We start from the raw sequence: 25,844 nt of genomic DNA, 5'->3' as shown, positions 1-25,844 counted from the left end.
GTTATTAGCTCTTGTGCTCAAGTTAGACTTTTTTTCTAATCTATGCAAGGACAAAAATTCTTCTCTGAGGGGTGGCCTCAGCCACAGTTGTTATCTTTGTTTTGGCCCGCTGGTAGCCAAGGACTTAAGGGACCTCGGCATGAATGCGATGACAGCACGTAGACGAGACAGAGACTTCAAGGATCTCAACGGAGATAAGATGACAACACGCGGACGAAATCGGCGAAAAGGCAAAATCACATTCCGTCACGTACTATGCGTCCTGGACCTGCTTTGCATAATATATGTGACCACTCCTTTTAGAGGCAGCCTCAATGATGTTGACTATGGAACTCTGAATAAAAAGGGGAACGCTGCAACTAGACCTTGGAGCGTAGGGCGAGACTGTGACTAAGTGTGCAGTGCCTGCGTTCTCCTCATGAGCCCTATTTAACTATGTCTGCTTGATTCCTTGCTTTTCTTGTCTGATAAATAGATGTCATCAGTGTTTGAGCCTGAATATAAACTTTCATCATTTAAGGAATCATTCAGTGATTAAGCTGTTGAAGGTGCAGATGCAGATTTAGGGGAAGATGAAGATTAAGAAACAGGCAAGTGCAATATTAAAAAACAAAAAACTCCCAGAACTTATGTGAAACGAAAAAAGAAAAAAAAGATGAACAAAGATGAAGTGAAAACTGTGACCATAAAAACCTGCACAAAAAGGGAGGATGGCAAACGATCATGGGACAAAAAGCACTACTGTCTTTACTGTGGAAAGCCACACTCAAAGATAGCGAGACATTTGGAGGGAAAGCATATGGAGATCAAGGATGTAGCTTATGCCTTCAGTTTTCAAGTAGGGTCAAAAGATAGAAAGATTCTGCTGGATCAGCTGCGCAATAAAGGGGATTTCAAGCACAACGCCAAAGTCCTGGAAAAAGGCAGGGGACAACTCGTGACATGGAAGCAGCCCTCTCATAAGACCTTGGTTGAGGATTATTTGCTTTGCACATATTGTTATGGGATGTTTGCCAGTAAGGAGTTATGGAAACATCAGTCCTCATGTGGAAGCAAAAAATGTGTGACAGATAATGAAGCAAATAAAAGAAGAAGAGTACAAAGTCATGCTGCACGCCTGCTTCCAATCGCTGCTTCTTCCAGTGGATGTCAGAAGATTATTAATAACATGCGACAAAATGATGTATCCTTTCACATCAGGACAGATTCTTTGATTTGCAGGTACGGTGAAGCACTGTATGCAAAACATGGGCGTGTGAAGTCAAGACACCAGTACATTGCACAGAGAATGAGGGAGCTTGGTCGATTCATGTTGGTTGCTAAAGACATGGACAAGACTGTAAAGGGTCTGGAAGACTTGTGTGCACCATCAAGGTTTCAGTTTGTTGTCAGTGTGGCAAAGAAGGTTGCAGGGTTTAGTCCAGGCAAAAGTGAGTATGGAAAACCTTCCGCTGCTGTCAAAATCGGATTCTCTCAAATGAGTGGTGGAGGTCCTGATTGGGCAAACACTCATGAATGATGATGACCTGGCTGAGAGAAAGGCAAACAAAGTCTTGGAACTTTTGGAAAAAAAACTGGAAGAACCATGTTTCTGTCAGTGCTCATCAAACAATACCAGAAAATAGATGGAACAAGCACGATGACATCCCCCTGACCAAAAATGTGATGACTCTGAGGGATCATCTGAGGATGGTGGAAGATAAAGCAAAGGAGGAACTGACAAAGGAGCTCAGTTTAACAGGCTACAAGATATTGAATGAGAGGGTTCTGGCACAGGTCATCATCTTCAACAAGCGGCGTGAATGGGAGGCATCACGCTTGACTCTTGATACCTACAAGACAGCAGGCACAAATCCCATAAACGAGGACAGTTTAGGAAACTTTGTCTCCTAGAGAAAGAGCTCAGCAAGCTTCTAACTCGTATAGAAGTCAGAGGAAAAAGAGGCAGGAAGGTACCTGTTTTCTTGACGGAGAGAATGAAGGAGTCAATTGACTTATTGATTAAAAAGAGGGATGAAGCTGGCAAACCTACTGAAAACCCTTATCTTTTTGCAAGACCTTGTGCAATGACAAACATACGTGGCTGTGACTGCCTGCGAAAATATGCAGAGGAAAGCAAATCAGAAAACCCTGAGCTCCTGAGATCAACTAAATTAAGAAAACAAGTGGCCACCCTCTGCCAACTCCTGGATTTGAGTGAACAAGAGCTGGAACAAGTTGCAAGGTTTATGGGCCATGACATCAGAGTTCATCGCGAATTTTACCGACAGACGGACAAAACCTTTCAAATCGCCAAGATAAGTAAACTCCTGTTTGCAATGGAGCAAGGCACTGAGAGCTTAAAGGGGAAGAACCTCAACACGATCAACCCTTCTGTTAGTGGTATGTATGCACTACAACTGACACTGATTGGTCCTGCTGTTTTATAGACATCATATTCTCATGATATCTCCAGAAATCTATAGCTGACATTGTAGTATTTGTATTATAGAGGGTCCGGTAGGCGGAACCCTCCTGTTTGGGGCAATACTTCCAGTGGGAACCTTTTGTGTGTTGCACTTCTTCCGGAGCACAGAAGTAAACTACCCACTACTCTTCAGCCTGGTGTCGGCGTCCATTCATTCCAAAGTGTCAAGATACTACATTTGGCGACGAGAAAATCGGTGAACTTTTGGAAAGCTGTTCGAGGGGAGGACGGCGGAGAGTTCTAAGACGCGGATTGCAGAAGATGTCGGCCAGCGAGTAACCGGAGCGACTCGGTTATGCGGAGATAGCATCGGAGTGCTAACGGCGGAGCTAACGCGTGGAACCGGACCACCAGTAGCGGTGACGGGATGGCCGCGGGTCTGGTAGGAACACTAACGGCGTTTGACAGCCAAGATCTGAGTTGGGAAGAGTATTGTGAGGTGCTGGGACAGTATTTTGAGGCTAATGGAATCGCCGACGCGGGAAAAAAGCGGGCGATATTACTTAGCTCCGTTGGCGGGAAAACGTGCAGTTTAATGAGAAACTTGCTGAGCCCGGAGAAGCCGTCGGAGAAAACATTGGAGGAGTTGACAGAATTGCTTCAACCCCATTACAACCCAAAACCCAGTGAAATTGTCCAGAGATTCAAGTTTAATTCAAGGACAAGAAATGAAAACGAGACAGTGTTGGAGTTTGTAGCTGTGTTGAGGGACCTGCCTGGGCGTTGTAATTATGGGGACAAGCTAAAAGAAATGCGGAGAGACAGATTAGTGTGTGGCATCAAGGATGATCGCATGCAACGTCGGTTGTTAGCGGAGTCAGAGCTAACGTTCGAGAAAGCTTTGGAGTTGGTACAGTCCATGGAAGCAGCGAACAGAGATGTGCGTGACCTGCAGGGCAGAGCAGCAGCGGCTGCAGTAAATGTAAACACGGCGGCACAAGCGGTTTATGACATCGACATAAAACCTAAATGGAAGAACACGAGTGGGCAGGTGACGTGCTACAGGTGTGGGGCAGAGCACATGGCACCAGACTGCCGCTTTGTAAATGAGACATGCCATGGGTGTGGTAAGAAATGACACCTGAGGAGAATGTGCAAGACAGCGCCCCTTAGTGACCAGCGGCGGCAAGTTAAGGGGGGAGGAAAAATGGACAAGTCAATGACCAAGAAAGTAAACAAACAGCAAACACATTACGTGGAAGAGTCCCTAGGGGCACAATCCAGTTAGGAGGAAGAGTTTTCAATGAACAATTTCAAAGACTCAAAATTGGAAAAAGTTGACCCCATAACCACACAGTTAGATTTAAATGGACATTGTGTGGAGTTTGAAGTGGACACTGGTTGCAGTGTTACTAGCCTGACAAGGAAAGAATATAGGAAGTTGTGGACGACTGGAAAAGCAAAGAAATTGCAAAAATGTGAAATTGCATTGAAAACATATACGGGTGGAAAAGTGGCAACCCTGGGGAAAGCCAGATTAACGGTGACACACAAAGACAAAGTCAAACACCTACCGGTAGTTGTGGTAGCAGGAGCAGGACCAAACCTGCTGGGCCGAGCATGGCTCAGAGAGTTAGACATGAATTGTGTGTATGTTAAAATGCTAGACCAACCACGGCTCACTCTGGAAGAGGTGTTTCAACAGAATGAAGACGTCTTTAAGGAGGGGCTCGGAACCTGGACAGGTCCGCCAGCCAAGATATACATCAACAATGGCTCGGCGCCGAAGTTTTACAAGCCCAGACCGGTACCATTTGCCATGAGAAAGAAAGTTGAAGCGAAGCTAGATAGGCTCACAGAGCAAGGGGTAATAGAACCAGTCAAGTTTGCAGAGTGGGCGGCACCAATTGTGCCTGTGCTAAAACCAGACAATTCAGTGCGCATTTGTGGTGACTACAAGCTCACAGTGAACTTAGCTTCCAAGCTAGAACAGTACCCATTGCCAAGGATGGAAGACCTATTTGAGAAGCTCGCAGGAGGTGAAAAATTCACGAAACTAGACTTGAGCCATGCTTATCAACAAGTATCACTAGATGAAGCATCAAAACCATATGTAACTCTCAACACTCACAAAGGTCTCTTCCAGGTCAATCGTTTGCCATTCGGGGTATCCTCCAGTCCAGCGATCTTCCAGCGGCTGATGGAAGGGGTGATGGCGGGCATCCCTAACGTGGCAGTCTTCTTAGATGACATCTTGCTGACCGGGAAGAGTGACCGCGAGCACTTGGAGACGCTGAGTGAAGTCCTGCGGAGGCTACAAGAGGCGGGACTTCGATTGAAACGTAAGAAGTGTGCTTTCCTAGAGAGTGAGGGCGAGTTTCTGGGTCACATTGTGAACGCCTCGGGGCTTCACCCGCTACCGAACAAGGTACAGGCCATTCAGGAAGCACCCTCGCCTAACAACATCACAGAGCTGAGAGTATATTTCGGACTCCTAAATTATTACAATCGATTCTTACCGAACCCGTTGAATTAATTAATTGGCACCATTGCACAAACTGCTGCGTAAAGACATCAAGTGGCAGTGGGAAGAGGAGCAAGAGCGAGCGTTTGAGAAGTCCAAGGAACTCATGCAGTCTTCTAGAGTGCTAGTGCACTACGACAGCCAAAAAGATTTGGTGTTGTCTTGCGATGCATCGCCTTATGGGGTGGGGGCGGTGTTATCGCATCGAATGGCAGACGGGCAAGAGCGACCCACAGGGTTCATGTCAAGAACACTCACAGATGCAGAGAGAAACTACTCGCAACTAGACAAAGAAGGCTTGGCAGTCATGTTTGGCATCCAGCGGTTCCATAAATATCTCTACGGAAGGAAGTTTGTAAATTGTACCGATTACAAACCACTATTGTCTCTGTTCAATGAGATGAAAGCTGTGCCGCAAATGGCATCCCCCCGCATCCAACGTTGGGCAGTGACATTGCGAGCGTATGAATATGTAATTGTGTACAAACCAGGCAAACATCACAGCAACGCAGACGCGCTGAGCCGTCTTCCCATGCCACAGGAGACCACTCACAAAGATGAGCGACGAGCGTTGATGATGGAGGAAGCAACACTTGTGTGAACAAAAGAGGTGAGCCAGTGGACACGCAGAGACCCAGTCCTGTCACGAATGTATCAATTCACACAGCAAGGTTGGCCAGAACAAAACACAAATGCAGTGTTCCAACCATATGCAGTGAGGCAAACGGAGTTGAGTGTGCAAGATGGTTGCATCTTGTGGGGGTCACGGGTGGTAGTGCCGCCGCCAGGCAGGAAGGCATTACTAAGCCAGTTGCATCATGGACACCCGGGAATCACCCGAATGAAAGCACTAGCCCGTAGCTACTTTTGGATGCTGACATTGAAGCAACAGCAAAAAGGTGTGATACATGTCAGGAGCATCGAAATGTGCCCACCGCAGCGCCACTTCAACCATGGGAGTGGCCTAGCAGACCATGGCAGCGGCTGCACATAGACTACGCAGGGCCATTCATGGGACACATGTTCTTGATTGTGATGGATGCATATTCAAAATGGATGGATGCCTACCCAGTGCACTCGGCAACAGCAAACAGCACAATTGAATGTCTCCGGAAAAGTTTCAGTAATCAAGGATTACCAGAAGTGATTGTATCGGATAATGGTGCATGTTTTGTTAGTACAGAGTTCCAGCAGTTCCTCAGCATCAATGGCATTGAACATGTCACTTCAGCACCATATCACCCGTCTTCAAATGGCTGTGCAGAGCGGGCAGTTCAGACATTCAAATCAATGATGAAGAAAGCCAGGGAGGGCACCATCCACACCAGGGTGGCACGGGTGTTGTTTAGCTACCGCATCACACCGCAGTCGACAACAGGGAGATCACCAGCAGAATTACTGCAAGGCAGGCGGTTGAGGTCAACGCTAGATTTAGTGCATCCAGATCTCAGAACAAAAGTGGAACGGAAACAAGGTAGTCAAAAACAGAACCATGACAAAAATACTCCACAGAGGGGATTTCAAGTGGGGGACGCAGTGTTAACACGCAACTTCAGCTATGGGCCAAAGTGGATCCCGGGGTTTGTCACAAAGGTCACTGGGCCGGTGTCCTACAAAATCATGGTAGGCAGCGGGTCAGTGGTGCGCCGGCACGTAGACCAGATTCTGGGGCGGCTAGAGGAAAGAGACACTAGACAACCAGAGAACTCTGCGACGGTTGCAGAGCCGGCGGAGGTGCCGGGGGTCGTGCCATCACCTCCTGAACCTGGGGCTGCGATTGCGGAGCCGGTGGTGATGGTCCAGAGCGGCGTTCCTGAGGGCCGGGCGGCGGGCAGTGCAGCGCCAACAGAGGGAAGCAGTCTGGCCGTGGTGGGGCCGCCTTCTCAACAAGAAGCGGCACCGGTGCGGCGGTCACACAGGACTGTATCGAAGCCCCGGTACCTGAGAGACTATGTAGCATAATGTATTATTAGTTTTGTTCTTTTTAGTGCTGGTTATTTCCCTCCATCAGGACTGGGGGGGTAAGGGAGAAGTTATTTTGCACATTTTTGAACGGTTATGAATCACAAATAGGTTCGCACAATTGAATGTGTAATTTATTTAGTTTAGTGTTATGAAGAGTAAGTTTTAGCTTAAGGGGGGAGGGATGTAGTATTTGTATTATAGAGGGTCCGGTAGGCGGAACCCTCCTGTTTGGGGCAATACTTCCAGTGGGAACCTTTTGTGTGTTGCACTTCCTCCGGAGCACAGAAGTAAACTACCCACTACTCTTCAGCCTGGTGTCGGCGTCCATTCATTCCAAAGTGTCAAGATACTACAGACATAATCACATTAGCTATTAGAGGTCCTAACAACTAAGAAGTGTACATGTATTTATGATGCCTTCACAGTGTGAAATATGTTTTTTTGTCAATCACTTTTTATTGACAAAAGTTATAGCCGTTTTCCATCCATGTTAGTGTAAAGACAGAGATGAAGAGCGGAACTAATGTGTAGTGAAGTAGTCTCTTTTTAGGTGTTGGTATTTCCTCCCCCTCCCCTCGGAAGAAACTTGGGAAGCTTCAAGAATTGTTCGTGTCTTCACTCTTCCTAAACATTGCCTGTGTTTTCCAGGTTAGTAATGGTATGAAATATCTCAAAAGTAAAATATTGATAACTAAACACCCTACAATTCAAATGTAATAAGGTTCAGCGACATAGATTGATGTTTTAGTGCCTTGAGACTTTAATACTATAGTGTGTTAGCATCTAGCTAGCTCTTCAATGCGTGTGGGTTAACCCTTTACATGCCAACCGAAGAGCACTGCTGTGTGTATAAATAGTACTCTGTTGTAGAGAAATACTCTTCTATCTCTATCTCACACAAGGTCACATTATTATCTGTAAATATGTTTTTATTGTTTCTTATATGTGTAAATAGATGATGAACCGAGTGATGTGGATACATTTCGTTTGACTCCAAGTATACTTCCCAAGGGCATTTTATGTCTAAATTATACCTCCCCATTTGTAAAAGAGTTTATTACTCAAGATGTTTCTGTAACAACACTGTATAGAAATGTGAATATATAGAAGTATATACCATTATAATAGCCATTGTGCTATGGAGAAAATATGTTTTGAGAATGTAATATTGAATTTATAGAATAATAATTATATTGTTATTGTGGATTATAGGAAATATATAAAATGTGTAATAAAGAGAGGAAACTTGGGAAGCTTCAAGAATTGTTCGTGTCTTCACTCTTCCTAAACATTGCCTGTATTTTCCAGGGGTAAGACTATGAACACAACCTTTTGTCTACTGAACTCACATTCCTGTGAGACCTGTAACAAATAGTGGGGGCTCGTCCAGGATCTCTCATCCACTTAATTGGAGGAGCTGATCCAGAGATATCAGAACCGTAAAATCAGGGTGACTGCAGCCTACAAGGGAGCCAGGAGGTGTCCACAGTGAGCAGGATTCCAACGTCACACAGGGAGCCGTGCTGTTTAACCAGGGGCCACCAGCCATCCCGCGAGCACATCTGATTCAACAGGATCACGTTGTAAAACTACTAAACTCTCCACCATGACAGGCGCGCGTAAGGAAATGGTGTGGAGTATCAAAAAGAACTTGTTTCGGCTCTCAAGTGCCGATCTTCACCAAGTAGCAAGGAGCATTGCAGCCGATGAACAAGACTTTGTCAAGACAAATATAAGCGATGATGAGGGTGCCAATGACTTTATCATCGCCCATCTTAGGTCCCCCGCCTTACTAGAACTGGAAGACGAAGGTATGGGCAATTTGTTGATGCTGAATGATTTAATCCATCAGATGATTTCCTGTGTTGGTGCTGATTTATCTGTAAATGTAGAAGGTGATGTTGCACGTTTCGCCTAGCTGTAATGTTTTTTTGTCAATCACTTTTTATTGACAAAAGTTATAGCCGTTTTCCATCCATGTTAGTGTAAAGACAGAGATGAAGAGCGGAACTAATGTGTAGTGAAGTAGTCTCTTTTTAGGTGTTGGTATTTCCTCCCCCTCCCCTCGGAAGAAACTTGGGAAGCTTCAAGAATTGTTCGTGTCTTCACTCTTCCTAAACATTGCCTGTGTTTTCCAGGTTAGTAATGTTATGAAATATCTCAAAAGTAAACTATTGATAACTAAACACCCTACAATTCAAATGTAATAAGGTTCAGCGACATAGATTGATGTTTTAGTGCCTTGAGACTTTAATACTATAGTGTGTTAGCATCTGGCTAGCTCTTCTATGCGTGTGGGTTAACCCTTTTCATGCCAACCGAAGAGCACTGCTGTGTGTATAAATAGTGCTCTGTTGTAGAGAAATACTCTTCTATCTCTATCTCACACAAGGTCACATTATTATCTGTAAATATGTTATTATTGTTTCTTATATGTGTAAATAGATGATGAACCGAGTGATGTGGATACATTTCGTTTGACTCCAAATATACTTCCCAAGGGCATTTTATGTCTAAATTATGCCTCCCCATTTGTAAAAGAGTTTATTACTCAAGATGTTTCTGTAACAACACTGTATAGAAATGTGAATATACAGAAGTATATACCATTATAATAGCCATTGTGCTATGGAGAAAATATGTTTTGAGAATGTAATATTGAATTTATAGAATAATAATTATATTTTTATTGTGGATTATAGGAAATATATAAAATGTGTAATAAAGAGAGGAAACTTGGGAAGCTTCAAGAATTGTTCGTGTCTTCACTCTTCCTAAACATTGCCTGTATTTTCCAGGGGTAAGACTATGAACACAACCTTTTGTCTACTGAACTCACATTCCTGTGAGACCTGTAACAAATAGTGGGGGCTCATCCAGGATCTCTCGTCCACTTAATTGGAGGAGCTGATCCAGAGATATCAGAACCGTAAAATCAGGGTGACTGCAGCCTACAAGGGAGCCAGGAGGTGTCCACAGTGAGCAGGATTCCAACGTCACACAGGGAGCCGTGCTGTTTAACCAGGGGCCACCAGCCATCCCGCGAGCACATCTGATTCAACAGGATCACGTTGTAAAACAACTAAACTCTCCACCATGACAGGCGCGCGTAAGGAAATGGTGTGGAGTATCAAAAAGAACTTGTTTCGGCTCTCAAGTGCCGATCTTCACCAAGTAGCAAGGAGCATTGCAGCCGATGAACAAGACTTTGTCAAGACAAATATAAGCGATGATGAGGGTGCCAATGACTTTATCATCACCCATCTTAGGTCCCCCGCCTTACTAGAACTGGAAGACAAAGGTATGGGCAATTTGTTGATACTGAATGATTTAATCCGTCAGATGATTTCCTGTGTTGGTGCTGATTTATCTGTAAATGTAGAAGGTGATGTTGCACATGTTTCGCCTAGCTCCAACCCAATCACTGTAACTACAGGCACTACATTACCATCATCATACCAACAATCCCACAACACAGTCATTAAGCTATATACTAATAATGCTACTAACCTAAGCTGTGACACAACTGCAAAATCAGTAGGAGAACTTAGAAGAGTGTATGACGAGTTAGGTGAAAGGCTTAGACAGTATGAGGCTGAAGGTATTACTCAACCCACTACACCCAACCTTGTAAGAGCACAGCAGATGACTGAGAGGTTAGTTCCCTCTAACGACCTCACCTATTTTCCACGCCGAGCATTTAAAGTACATGGTTGACAAATTGCAGATCATACATCAGACATTAGTTACAACAATGTTTGCAAACAAATTAATGAAGGGGTTAAAAAGGCGTTTACAGGGCCAGAAGTAGTCAGAGGGGTTTTAAGGATTGTTAAACCAGGCACTTTTCGAGACATGCTTGTAAACAAAGATGAAATTAACATCCCTGAACTCAATGGCTTCCTAAGGTCCCACCTAGGTGAAAAAGCAACCACTGAAATGTTCCAGGAGCTAATGTGTGCTCGACAAATTGAACATGAGTCACCCAAACAGTTCCTTTATCGCATTATTGGACTTAAAAAAAAATTGTTATTTCAGTCAAGGCAGGTGTTGAGAGGCTCTTTCAGTGCCGTCTCACCCGGGCCGGGAGCAGGAAAACAATTCGAGGAGGCAGGAGTTGAGTCGAGTAGAAGTATTTTATTTAACGCAGTCTGCAGAGAGCGGAGATCGTATAGTACACTTGAACAGTAGTACCAGGAAAACCCAAAGCGATCTGTCTGAGAGTTTGTTGTACAGCAGCTTATATACACTGTGCTAGTAGTTATCTGATTGGTCAGTCTACTGACTGACGTCAGTTGCTATGTGTCTCGTGTCTAGGAAGTACTCTTGGTTTCCTGTTAAGTTGGTTGTTGCTCAAGCATCTGTTTCCTGTATGTGCAGTGTTTGCTTGGTTTCCTGTTAAGTTCGTTATTGTTCAAACATCTGTTTCCTGTAGGTGCAGTGTTTGGCACACTGAGCCAAATTGAGGTCAGGACGTTTGCTTTGTACACTCATTACAGGCTAGCACAGATGTTTCTTATGACCCAAAGACAATCCAGAAAGTGTTCCTCCACACAATTTACCAGGGGTTTGGAGCCAAATATACTGACCTTCGGCAGAGACTGAGGCCCATCATTTCTAACCACCAAATAAGCGATGAAGAAATCCTCAGCCATGTCATGAAAATCATTAATGATGAAAATGAACACCTTCGTAGACTTGGTCAAACAACCCGTCAGAAAACAATACATGCTAACAGTGCCCAAGTGGACACAGAGGGCCCTTGTTATGATCAAGGTAGAGATGCAACTGTAAATAGCACAAACACACAGACACTAGAGCAACTCAGTAACCAAGTCGCCAACCAGACACAACTGGTGACAACACTGATGGAACGGAGAGCTGTTAGCACCCATATCCCTGCACTGCCAATCCGACCACAATCCCTGTCTAATTTTTTCTCACAACCTCCAATCAATCGACAGCCCCAACAACTCCCAGCTCAAAATCCAAGTCAAAGCAAGATAAGGACAGCTTTCTGCAGTAAATGCACTGAACAAAATGTGCCCGAGTGTAACCACTGTTTCACGTGTGGACAAGGTGGACACAGAGCAGTGGGGTGTTTGAGGGGGATTAAGTTTCAGTTTAACAAAATCTGGTCTCTGTCGAGGGACAGCCAGAGTCCAATGCACAACTCAAGTCCCCACCAATAAGCTTAGCCACTGATCTTGTAACATAAAGAACTAAAAGTGACAAAGGCAAAACAGAAATGGTTTCAGGCCATCGTACCCCAATTTCAAGAGCACCTTTGGTTGGTAATAAAAGTCTGTTGGATTGCCTAATAAGTGGCTATCCCGTAAGTGTCCTATTTGATTCATGCTCCCGGGTGAGCATAATTGATCGTGATTGGGCAGGCACATACATTCTTAACAATGCAGTAAGGCCACTCAAGGAACTTATTGAGGAGAACCTAGATGTTTATGCAGTAAATGGACAAGCAATCCCCTCTGATGGGTGGGTTTACTGTTAATCTGGCCGGCATTGAAAATCCAACCCTAACTATACAAGTCCCATTCCTAGTCAGCCAGTTGTCTCTATCCCAGCCACTTGTAAGTGCAAATGTGATTGAGGCAATCATCAAAAGATCGGAGTCATCTGGGGCTGCGCATTTAATATGGAAGCAGATGAAATAAAGGCCATGGTAAACATTCTCCAGCTTCCCCTTGTAGCAAACTGCGACCCAGTTACAGTGAGGGTAGGAAAAGATAACATCATCATCCCAGCAGGAAAAACTGTACATGTGTGGTGTAGAATATCGCAAAACTTCAACACCTCAGACCCACTAGTCCTGTATGAACCCATGGAGGAAAACACGGCTTTAAGACAGTTCAGTGTACGGTAGGGTGTTTTAGAGATCTACAACAGTCCACGCCCGTACATAAAAATACATGTTGCCAACCGTTCAAAACATGAAATTATTTTACCAAAGAGAACTGCCATGGGCACTATACAGCACATTGACAAAATTTTAGAGACAGATACACCAGAAACCCAGCAGACTGCACAGACAAATGTAAAATATAGTACAACTGAGGTAGGGGCAGTCTCGTCAAACCACCCTCTTGAGCATTGGTTGCCCCCTGTCGATCTCAACCACCTGAGTGCCGGACAACAAGAACTAGTGAACAAAGTACTTTGTGAGGAGTCAGGTGCATTTTCCCGTACCAGTGATGACATCGGTTGCATTCCGTCCCTTCAAATGGAGGTCATAGTCAAAGATGACATTCCAGTTCAACAGTCCTATGCATAAACCCCGAAACCCCTTTACAAAGAAGTAAAAGAATACCTTCAAGAGCTTTTAGTGAAGGGATGGATTGTTAAGTCCCGGTCTCCTTATGCAGCCCCTGTCATATGTATGAGAAAAAAGATGGCACCTTACGGCTATGTATAGACTATAGGCTTCTGAATAATAAAACTGTACCTGACCGACATCCCTTGCCCAGGATCCAGGACCTCACTGACTCCCTGGGCTGTTACAACTGGTTGTCAATTCTCGATCAAGGAAAAGCTTACCATCAGGGCTTCATTGCCGAGGGGTCAAGATATCTGATGGCATTCACAACTTCTTGGGGTCTGTACGAATGGGTCAGGATCCCATTTGGACTATCAAATGCCCCAGCTGCATTCCAAAGGAGCATGGAGGAGATGCTCAGCACCCAACAAGTCGAATGCTGCGTCCCCTACCTCGACGATGTGCTGTGTTATGCCAAATCATTTGACGAGCACTTGGAGGTGCTGCGCAAAGTCCTCCAAGCTTTACAACGACATGGAGTGAAGTTAAAACCTGAGAAGTGTGAGTTATTTTGCAAAGAGGTCCGGTATGTTGGTCGACTAGTTTCAGCCAAATGTGTGAGAGTGGATCCCAAAGACCTAGAAGCTGTCCGGGCACTGGCACAAAAGACACCACAGACGGTTTGGGATGTCAGGCAGTTAATGAGATTTTTTTAGTTACTATCGGTCATATGTGCAGGATTTCTCAAGAATAGCAAAACCTTTGTATGACCCGCTCCAGGTGAGGGTTGACACCAAACAGCCTCATGCGCCACGCGGAAAGAACAAGAGTGCCCAACAGTCATTTTGAACCCCAGTGAACTGGTGTGAGGATCATCATGGAGTTTTGGAAAGCCTTATTGACATGCTCACCAAACCCCCAGTACTGGCCTACCCCAATTTTGACAGCCCTTTTATTCTCCACACAGATGCTTCCCAGAAAGGTTTAGGAGCAGTTCTGTATCATAATCAAAATGGAAAGATGAGGATCATTGGATATTGTACACGTACATTGACACCAGCAGAGCAGAATTACAATCTACATAGTGGGAAGCTTGAGTTTTTAGCCCAGAAGTGGGCAGTATGTGATAAATTTAGGGATTATCTGTTTTACGCACCCCACTTCACGGTCTACACCAGGGGTCGGGAACCTTTTTGACTGAGAGAGCCATGAAAGCCAAATATTTCAAAATGTATTTCCGTGAGAGCCATATAGTATTTTTTAACACTAAATACAACTAAATGTGTGCATTTTTAAGTAAGACCAACATTATTAGAGTATAATAAGTCTGTTGTTCTTTTAAATAACATTGTTATTCTAAAGTTAACGAATAATAAATATTATACTTCTTACCATTAATGCGACGTTTTGGACAGGTACGATAATCGGATGGTTGGATTAAAATGCATGAGAATGTTTTATAATTTGAACTTTATTTTTAACAACGTGATTACCAGCAGAATTATTCATTACCTATCGTGTTAAGCAATGTCAGCTCAGATTTATCTGAGAGCCAGATGCAGTCATCAAAAGAGCCGCATCTGGCTCCAGAGCCAGATGCAGTCATCAAAAGAGCCGCATCTGGCTCCAGAGCCATTGGTTCCCTACCCCTGGTCTACACAGACAACAATCCCTTGACATATGTGCTTAGCACTGCCAAACTCAATGCTGTGGGTTACCGTTGGGTGGGTCACCTCGCAGATTTCAATTTTGATATAAACTATAGACCCGGCAGAAGTAACATCGATGTAGACACTTTGTCTCGCTGCCCCTTGGATATCGGATACTTAACAGATGAGTGTTCCGAAGAATTATCTCAAGAAGCGGTAGGTGCAATATGGGAAGGGAGTCGGCGAGGCCAACAAGGGGATGTAGCCTGGGTGGCATCTCTAAACTTTATATCTGACGACCAACCCCAAACGGAACCTCTCCCACAGATAAGTCATAACGAGTTGGTCAGAGAACAAAGGAAAGATGCAGCAATTGGAAAAGTTATGGAACTTAAAGAGAAAGACATGACACTCACACAGGTAGACAAACTTAAAACTGACATAAACATCAGAAAACTGTTACAAGAATGGAGTAGACTAGTTATAGAAGATGACCTTCTTTATAGGAAGACTACAGAAAGAAGACAAATAGTAATTCCCGCCACCTATAAGCAGACAGTTCTTGTCCACCTTCACAACTGCATGGGCCACATAAGTGTCGAAAAGGTGCTACACTTAGCAAGAGCCAGGTTCTACTGGCCTTTCTTGAAAAGGAATATTGAGGAGTGTGGAGCTAGAAAGTGCCCCTGTATCAAGCAGAAAAAACCCACATTGCACGAAAGAGCACCCATGAGTAACATTACATCAAACTCACCTCTGGAGCTCGTGTGTATTGACTTTCTTCATTTAGAAGCTAGCCGTGGAGGATTTGAGTACATTTTAGTTGTTATGGACCATTTCACTCGATTTGCACAGGCCTATCCCACCCGTAACAAAGCTGGCAAGACAGCAGCCGATCAACTGTTCAACGACTTCATCCCTAGGTTTGGCAACCCCACCAAACTCCACCATGATCAAGGCCGGGAATTCGAAAACGAATTGTTCAGGAGACTAAGGCAACTGTCTGGTATTGGGCACTCAAGAACTTCCCCCTACCACCCACAGTCTCACCCAGCTGAAAGGCTAAACCGTACACTGTTGCAAATTTTAAGGACCCTTGAAGCAAAGGGGAAGGAACAGTGGAAGGACCATTTACCCCATGTCATGCATGCATAAAACTGCACAAAACATGAGGCGACAGGCTTTTCCCTCTATTATTTGTTGTATGGCAGACACCCCCGTCTCCCAGTTGACCTTCTCTTTAGGCTCATGAATAATGAAGGAGTTGCCAGCCCAAAAGGATATGTTGATAAATGGGCTAGAAAGATGAGTGAGGCATACCGGATTGCTAATTCAAACAGCCAACAATCAAGCGCAAAGGGAAAAGAACATTATGATAAGAGATACCGAGGTGTGACTCTTCAAGTCGGAGACAGAGTCCTTGTCCGCAATCCGAGCCAAAGAGGCGGACCTGGTAAACTGAGACCTTACTGGGAACAGAAAATCTATGTGGTAAAAGAACAAGTAGGGGACAACCCTGTCTACAAGGTGATCCCAGAATCTGGAGGCTGCTACACTCGCACACTACAAAGAAACTTGTTATTACAAGTTAATGACTTGCCATTTGGGAAGACTATGTCTCCCGGCTGGCCTGGGAACGCCTCGGGATCCCCCGGGAAGAGCTAGACGAAGTGGCTGGGGAGAGGGAAGTCTGGGTTTCTCTGCTTAGGCTGTTGCCCCCGCGACCCGACCTCGGATAAGCGGAAGAAGATGGATGGATGGAAGGACTTGCCTTTTGAGATCCCTCAAAACTTACCTGATAAAACAGCCCAATCGCAGAGGAAACTTAAAAGTAGCCAAACACACACACAGAACATTGCACAAAGGTCAGACAGTGGTTCAGATGATAACAGTGATGAGGCTCATAATCGTTGTCAATATTGGCTCCGGGTCCCCACAGTACACCACAGCAGAAACAGCAAATTCCACGACCACCTTATAACACGGAAGATCCCAGATCAGCCAGAGCTTGCAAGAGCAGCTGAGCCAGGACAAGAATCTTATCCTGACCGTGACAGTGACATAAGAAACTCTGTTGAGAGACAAGAGATATTGCATGTGAGTGGACCTGACCAAGGGCTAAATCCTATGCCATCGAATGTGCAAGATGCTAATCATGACAAACAAGTAAATGTAATACGAGACAGCCCACTGAGACGATCAACTCGAGAGCCAAGACCAGGCTATGTGTTCACGTACCCCTCTCTTGGCCAACCAACCAATCAGTTACGCCCTACCATTAGCGCAGTTGAAACATATCCAACACAATACACTCAAATGCAACCCATTCCAGCTTAGCCCAATCCATTCCACCATCCGATTATAAAGCCGTAATAGTACTTACCTGCCACACAATCTGCTACCTGTTACTGACATTTAAAACACTCACAGTTGTACACATCTGTTGGAAACAATTCATATATGTTGTGGTATTTGAGTTGATTAAAAATGAATTGTTCCAATGGGAAAAAGAAATGTCTTGGATTGTGCAAGATGAATTTATGATTCTGTTATTCTTCAGTGTCAGGAGCCACTTTTGTTTGTCGGGAAGTGTGTGATGCCCTCACAATGGGAAATATATGTTTTTTTTGTCAATCACGTTTTATTGACAAAAGTTATAGCCGTTTTCCAACTTTGTTAGTGTAAAGACAGAGATGAAGAGCGGAACTTTAGGAAAAAAACTGGAAGAACCATGTTTCTGTCAGTGCTCATCAAACAATACAAGAAAAGAGATGGAACAAGCAAGATGACATCCGCCTGACCAAAAATGTGATGACTCTGAGGGATCATCTGAGGATGGTGGAAGATAAAGCAAAGGAGGAACTGACAAAGGAGCTCAGTTTAACAGCCTACAAGATGTTGAATGAGAGGGTTCTGGTACAGGTCATCATCTTCAACAAGCGGCGTGAATGGGAGGCATCACGCTTGACTCTTGACATGTAAAAGACAACAGGCACAACTCCCATAAACGAGGACAGTTTAGGAAACTTTGTCTCCTAGAGAAATAGCTCAGCAAGCTTCTAACTTGTATAGAAGTCAGAGGAAAAAGAGGCAGGAAGGTAACTGTTTTCTTGACGGAAGGAATGAAGGAGTCAATTGACTTATTGTTAAAAAGAGGGATGACGCTAGCATACCTATTGAAAACCCTTATCTTTTTGCAAGACTTTGTGCAATGACAAACATACGTGGCTGTGACTGCCTGCGAAAATATGCAGAGGAAAGCAAATCAGAAAATCCTGAGCTCCCGAGATTCCTGGCAGAGAGGAAGTTGATGGTATGTACCTTAGGATTCTGTTCATTTTAAACATGTCTGTGTTAGAGGTGCACGTGATAATTTAATTAGAGACAATAATGGGAAGTTACATCTATTGTGATGTTACCTGTAGCCCACATCTCTCTCAGTGACTCCCTTTCTTACGTTTACCTGTGCAGTCTTTTGTAATTGGGTACATCCCTACCATAACATCTGTGTATTAGATGCTCATAATGTTCAGTTTTGTTGACACTGTCACAGATGTTTAAGTTGTTAGATATTACTTATTGGGGTGATAGATAATGTTGCTATTTTGTTGCACTACGGTATTTTAAGATGTCTCAAATCTTTTGTCCTCCCTGTTTACATACCGGAAGATAAAATATTACAAAAAGCATTGATATATTGATATATTGCAGTCCAGTACAGCACCATCATGAACTTAATAAAAAATTACAGAACTGAATTTACCAGTTTTATTTAACAAAAAACTGTACACCGGAGGCTCCATAAAAGTCTTTATGGAAGAACAATAGTACTCAATTAGTGTATGTATACACAATTAAACTCTCTGCTTTGCAGATACAGTTGCCTGCTTTCATTCTGTCTTCCCCTTCAACACTGTACAGTATAATGTCTCACTTTCTGTTTATGTTATTTTTCAGATGGATGTCCTGACCTCCTCTCTACCCAAAAGACACAAGGTCCCTGCAGAGGGGATGAGACCTCAGATGTAGATGGTGAGTTAAAACTATATGACAATTATTCAGGGTTTGATTTGTATGTATTGAACTTCATCTTTGGAACCTCATGTGGAGGGGCATGGTCGACGTGTCCCCTTCTGGCAGGGCGTGGGCAGGAGCCGGCTGTGAAGCAATGACAGGTGAGGAGATTTCTCAGCTGGGACGAGTTGTCTAATCACCTGTCTCTTTATCAGGGGGGGCGGAGACCATGAGCGGGGTCGAAAAGACCGAGAGAGACGTGGGGTGAGGCTGACACCGAAAGGCACGGGAGGCTGTGGGAGAACGGCTGGCGTGACACGAACGAAAGACTGAAATTGTGTATATTCATTCGCATCTGCCAAAAAGAAAAAAAGGGAAAGGAAACAAAAATAAAACGGTGTCAATCCAGCTTGGTGGTGTTGAGTGATCCGGAGAACGCAAGCAGTAAGGCGTCTACACCTCAGTATCCTAAAATGGCTAACATAACAGCCACCCTATTTGCATAAAAAAGAAAATCTAAATGAATGGTTAAATATTCTTTGAATGAGTGTACTAAGTACAAACAGCAGTTTTGTGACAACTGATGGCCTTGACTGGACTTCATTCCAAATATGAAACATGAATTAGATCAGATGATGTTGTAGTCTGATATAAAGAGCTGATGGTTAAATATCAACACCTTAGTTGTTTCAGCACACATGAGTTGGCTTTTACTGGCAGGGCAATGTAACTTGCCTCCACTATAGCTGAATGAGAGAAGTAGACTGTTTTGGGAGTGTCAGTGCTTCTTGGAAAAATTAAAAATCTTTTAATCAACAACAGTCTTTGCACTTGAGGATTTGAGTGTTAACATTTGCCCTTATCTTTCACAGTTGAAAATCCTACGTCAACTTCTGTGACTGTTACATACACTGGACAAAAAAGAGCCAGAGAGGTGGATGACTGTATGTTCTTTCTTTTATTTCAGTATTTATTGTTGTTATTTTTCGAGGATGATGTCCATTTTCAATATATTTTCATATATTTGTCAAAACAAATCTTTTTAAACTCCACGCTACCAATCTGCAGATAAAATTACATGCTTTCAGTATCATTTCCTAAACTCCACAGTATGATGTGTCAATATGTCATTCTTTGCTCTTGTTTTTAGAAGGATGTCTTGACCTGTCCTGTGTAGACTCCTGCAATGAGGATGGTGAGTTTATAGCTGTTGTATTATAGTCTTGCCTTCTGACCAAAAGGACCCTGCTGGTTATTTTCAGTAGTGGAACTCCGTATAAATTTATACAGAGTTAAATTTAACTGACAAGTAGTGCACTGCTTTCCTAAAAAGTGTATGTTTCATACTCCTCATTTCATCCTATTAGTTCAATTTATAGCCCAGAAGCTTTTTCTTTTATCTCATGTTTCATTGACTAACAGGAACTAATATTTGTCTGCTGCAGATCAGAGCCCAGTCAGAGGCTTTCACTGGGGATGAAAAAAGGAAAAGAGAAGAAGGCAAAGAAACAAATTGGTAAGTTCTGTCAGTTCTTCAAACCCACCATTATACTTTCTTTGGGATGTGCATGGGATTTATTATTTAAACTTCATTAGGAGTCAGTAAGTGTGTTAAATACAATGTCAGACAGTGTGCATTCAAGTGTCAACTGTCAACCAGTGTCAAAAGTGGTTTGGACGTAGGATAGTCAAATTATGCATTTCTGCATAATTTCATTAAACATGCACACAAGTCAACAAATACTTTGAATTTTTAAGCTAGAGCTGGATGGTACGGCCTTAAAGTTGTATCAAGGTTTTGTTTTTTTTTGGCACATATGATACACGCTTCATATATATCATATACCATTTACCATATCATGATACATGTTATATATATGTCATACTATATATCGCACATTTCCCCTCAAAAGCTGTTCATAAATGTGATCTGGGCCACTGAATCAAATATCATGATGTTGTCTTTTAAACCAAATACCTTAATATCGACACTGTAGCAATATTGTAGGGATGACTACTTGTGCAAAAAATTAACACAATTAGATGTTTGATCAGTAATCATCAGTAATGTGTGGGTTAAGGCAAATATTAGAATCGATAAAATGGTTTTTCATTCATGTTTCCCACCATACATCTGCTATAATTGTATAAGGAAGCTATCCTCCACTCAGTAAAAAAGCTTTTATTCATTTGATGGTTTTATCAGCTGATGTATTGGTCAATTGCGTTTTCTAGCTCCAAACTTTTGTTATTATATTGGCCATTGAAAATCCACTATTGGTCAACCTCTAATGACAATATCCAAAATATGACAGTGTGTAGTCTCATATCATGATAATGACATATTGTATATACTGCCCCACCCTGATTTTAAACAGAGCTCTGCATCTACTGTAGTAATAGCAGGCGTGTTTAGCTACTCAGTGGTAATAAGAGGCTGGTGTAAAGCTCTGGTGTAAACCCTAATGCAACAATACCTATTTCTAAAGATGTATTACAGTCCTGCTCATCATTTTACGATTTTTGAGCTGTTTGCTAGCTGTGGATGAGCCATGTTAAGAACTCTGCGTAGTAGTTTAATTTATTGAACATTACAAAATCCATGTTGTCTTCTTCTGTCATTTATAGAGCCACGCCAAGCTACACTGAGTAAACCATGGAGTGAAGCAGAAAGGATGGCAGTGGAAAAGCAGTTGGGAAACTTTATGGCAGAGCGAAGAGTTTCTGGCAGAGAGGATTGTCTGCAGGCTATACAAGCTGAGAAGGCCCTGAGTGAAAGGTCATGGAAAAATGTGAAAGACTATGTGCACAACAAAATTGTAACTTTAAATCGCAGATCTGCGACAAGAAAACTGAAGTACTAAAGGTGAGGGATGCACCATTGCAATCCATAGAGCAGATCTATAGAGATGCACCGATTGATCAGCCAGCAACCACATTCAGACAATTTTATTAGGCATTACTTGGGATGACCGGAGAGGTACCGAGCAGTGCATCTTTTATCCGATTCTATTCCGGTCAGACACACACGCAGCCCTCCCTCAAACAGGACCACAAGCCCAAACCGAACAACAGAAATTAAATAGTATTTGTTTATTGTTTATTTTTTGTTAGTTTTCCTACAAGCCTCATAATTTGTTGAGTCAAAAGTTTCAGCAGCTTTATTTTACATAGTGTTTGCCCTTAATGTTAATAGAGAAGTTTGATTCCTACTTATTTGGCATGTTTTACTAAGCTTACGAAGCTTCAGTATTTGTTGTTTCTCTGACCTGAGAGAAAGCTGAGGGCTCTGATGACCTGACCTGAAGACTGACCTGACCTGAGGAATTTGACCTCACCCGAAGACTTTGATGACCTCACCTGAGGACCTGATGACTTAACCTGTGGACTCTGACCTGACTTGAGGACTCTGATAGATAGATAGATAGATAGATAGATAGATAGATAGATAGATAGATAGTACTTTATTGATTCCTTCCTGTGGACTTCGACGTCACCTGAGGGCTCTGATGACCTCACCTGTGGATTCTGAACTGACTCAATGACTCTGATGACCAAACCTGCGAACTTTGACCTCACCTGAGGGCTCTGACCTCACCTGAGGCTCTGATGACCAAACCTGTGAACTTTGACCTCACCTGAGGGATTTGACCTCACCCGAAGACTTTGATGACCTCACCTTTGGACCTGATGACTTAACCTGTGGACTCTGACCTAACTCGTGGACTTTGACCTCACCTGTGGACTCTGACCTGACTCGAGGACTCTTAAGACCAAATCTGTGAACTTTGACCTCACCTGAGGGCTCTGATGACCTCACCTGAGGACTTTGACCTCACCTGACCACCTGCAGTAGGTCTGACCTCTGAATTCTCTTTTTATTCATGTACTGTATCTTTATACAGCAATAATTGTTATTTGTTTTTCAAATAATTAAATACTTTATAAGAGAAAATGTGTTGCTGTGATGTTCAGTCACCAGTAAACATTGAGTGTAGTTTTATTAACATACATTATTACAGTATTTGTTAAAAGTAAAATACAAAAGGGAGCACAAAAGGCCTACAAGCTATAAACAGAAATGGTCTGACCACAAATGGGCCCGACAGCGCCCCTATGAAAAAGTCCTCACTAAGATGGTACAAAACTTTTTCGCAAGGTATTTTTCCTTTGTATGTTTTAATAATCTGAGGTGGAAACTGGAGTTAGGGGGCCACCTAGTGTTGAAGTGTAAGATCAGTTCGTCTCTACGTATAGCAGAAAGGGTGGTCCTCACTTTCAATGGGAACTTTTCCGGTCCTCACTTTCAATGGGAACTTTTCCGGTCCTCACTTTAATGCCTGTACAGGTGTGTGTGTGCGCGAAAGCACATTCCAAGAGATAAGGCAGAACACGCTCAAAGATGCCCTTTTTCTAAGACAACTCTTATCTCATATGTCTCACCCAGAAGCGCAGCTGTATCATATCAAACCTTAGTAACTGCAAACAACATTTATCATTCACTCTGACCTTCACAAGATGGCCCTGTGGCGGTGAAGTCACTGGGCCTCCTTGCTTCGGTTGCTGCCCCCGCGACCCGATAAGCGGAGGAAGATAACTAAATGGATGGATCATTCACTCATATGATTTCTGAACTAGGTATTATAAGAACAACTATAAAACACAAATGTATTTCAGTTTCAGGAGTTAACAACCAACCATACAAACAAACAAATGAAACAAACCCCCAACAGCATACGCTGACGCACGAATACCATTCACGACTACCTTCATTTGTTGCCTTTCTTAATTTACCAAACGTTTGAGTTCACTACTTTACGAGTGTTGTAAACACCCTCTTACCCCTTTCAAGAAACGTTCACTTTTTATTTTTTTAAACTCTACTTGTTAATTTTATTGTCGACAACAGTACATTCAATTGATTATTAAACAGTAACGATTGATCACGTTTTCCCAGCCGCCATCATGTTTCTGTCCGTCACACTCCTTTGCCACTGTGTCTATTTTCCTTAATTTTAGCGCACACCTGAGTGCCGCCAGGCTCTCTCAACCGGGAACTTTATTGTACTTTTTACAAATGGCCTCCAACCTTGGAATTTGTCATGTGGTATAGAAGGGCCTCCACCCTTACGGTTCGTAATTTTCGTGCACACGTTAGCGTCACATGGATCTTGCAACCAGGGAATATTTTATTGTACTTTCACAAATGGCTTCCAACCCATCCTTAATTTTCATGCACACGTTAATGTCACTTGGATCTTACAACCGGGGAGTATTTACTAACCACACAACGGCTATCTGTCCCGTTACTCTTTTAGGGGAGACCAATTCCCCAGGGCATGTCACACACGACTATTTGCCCACTCGTCAGTGAAGCAGCCCGTCACGGTAATCTTGACACAATGCCTTGAGTTGACCACTTATTTACAACTTTTATGTAATGGCGGACAAGGCAAAAATGCAACCAATCCATCAAATTCAGCACTCCGTCTCTGGGATACAAAACAGTGTTTGACTTACAGACTTCTGGACAGACTCCTAATGCAGATTTTAGAAAAAGGCACTGCTTACCTTGATTTGAAGTTGGTTAAGTGAGTCTGTCCGAAAGTTTGCAAGAGCAGTCCAATTTTCAGCGTATCATCCAGGACGAAGCCCCCAATTGTTGCATTGGACCAGTTCTTCCGCCAAAAATGCTTTGCTCTGATTAGGGGGTACCTGAATTAAAAACAAATTCACAGGGGGTACATCACTGAAAAAAGGTTGAAAACCACTGCTATAGCAGGTTGTAGTATTCGTTAATTAGTCAAAATTGTTAGCAAGCCTAATTCATATTGTACTCAGAATAGTTGAAATTAATCTACATTAATTTAAAATCACAAACTATTGTGCTTTTTGGTTTAGAAATTAAAAACTAGTGTAATAATACCTGCTATTTATGGTCTTCCATCTTTTGGAGGTAACTTGATATCCCCTTTTCTCTTTTCTTTACAGACAGAGAACTCTAAACGTAAGTGGGACAAGAGTGACGTAGGTGCTGTTGAAAGACACATGATGCACTTCATACACGCTTGCAAGATACCACAGAAGATGGACTGTCTTTGGTGTATCAATGCAGAGCCCGCACTGAGAGACCGCAAATGGATTGGTGTAAAAAATTACGTCAGAAATCGAATCACTGCTTTAAAGAGTAAGGCTTGTGCTAAACAATAACGACATTTTTTGTTGCTTTTCATTTTTTCGTTGCTTGTTACTGAACTAACAGACAAAATCTTGAACTCCTGTGTTGTTAAAGTGCACCTTTGCAAAGTATGCTTGTTCGATGTATACTGTTAGCTAAAACATACTTGTTTTCTAAAAAACAGTTTACAGAATAGTAGCACTCTACCTGTTACTTAAATGGCCAATTTTAGAGCCATTTGTATTTTTGTAATGGCATTATGTTGTATGCTATTATAATGCTATAATTGTTGCTCTGAGCTTTGCAGTCAACTATTGAAATTACTGTCTACTGTCTTGACTTTCCATTTCCTCTCCTGGGCTCTGGTACATGATGTCCATGCATTGTGTTAGTAAAACACATGTTTACAGCATACCTTACTTTGTTGGGTGATGTTTATTTTCATGCGGATTTGATAGTGGTGCCAATTTGGCAGGCTAACATATTAAGTCATTTTATTTAGAACAGTGTTTCCAGTTTTTTTTTTTGAATTTTTATCATAATAAGTTTGAAGAAATATTCCACAAATATTCTTCGTTGAAAAAACAGAAGCTAAAATGAAGAATTAAATTAAAATGTATTTATTATTCTTTACATTTAAAAAAAAAAACTTTACCATTAATTTAAATTGTCAAGAAAGAAGAGGAAGGAATTTAAAAGGTAAAATGGTATATGTGTTTAAAAATCCTAAAATCATTTGTAAGGTTGTATTTTTTCTCTAAAATTGTCTTTCTGAAAGTTATAAGAAGCAAAGTAAAAAAATAAATGAATTTATTTAAACAAGTGAAGACCAAGTC

The 25,844-nt window shown here is 42.7% G+C and overlaps 1 long non-coding RNA gene across 2 annotated transcripts; it reads left to right on the top strand.

Moving 5' to 3' along the window:
- Positions 1 to 19,594: 19,594 nt before the first annotated feature.
- Positions 19,595 to 25,226, top strand: LOC133564953 (uncharacterized). 2 transcript variants are annotated; one of them, XR_009809389.1, is made up of 5 exons: positions 19,595 to 19,764; positions 19,981 to 20,025; positions 20,276 to 20,346; positions 21,459 to 21,609; positions 24,822 to 25,226. It is a non-coding gene; the product is annotated as an uncharacterized LOC133564953 (long non-coding RNA). The 2 variants fall into 2 exon arrangements; XR_009809388.1 differs by having other exon boundaries at positions 19,595 to 19,774.
- The last annotated feature ends 618 nt before the right edge of the window (positions 25,227 to 25,844 follow it).

This window comes from Nerophis ophidion, linkage group LG13 (genome assembly GCF_033978795.1).
Source record: "Nerophis ophidion isolate RoL-2023_Sa linkage group LG13, RoL_Noph_v1.0, whole genome shotgun sequence".
NCBI lineage: Eukaryota > Metazoa > Chordata > Actinopteri > Syngnathiformes > Syngnathidae > Nerophis > Nerophis ophidion.
The sequence above is the reverse complement of the archived record's forward strand: the minus strand, read 5'-3'. Positions and strand labels throughout refer to the sequence as shown.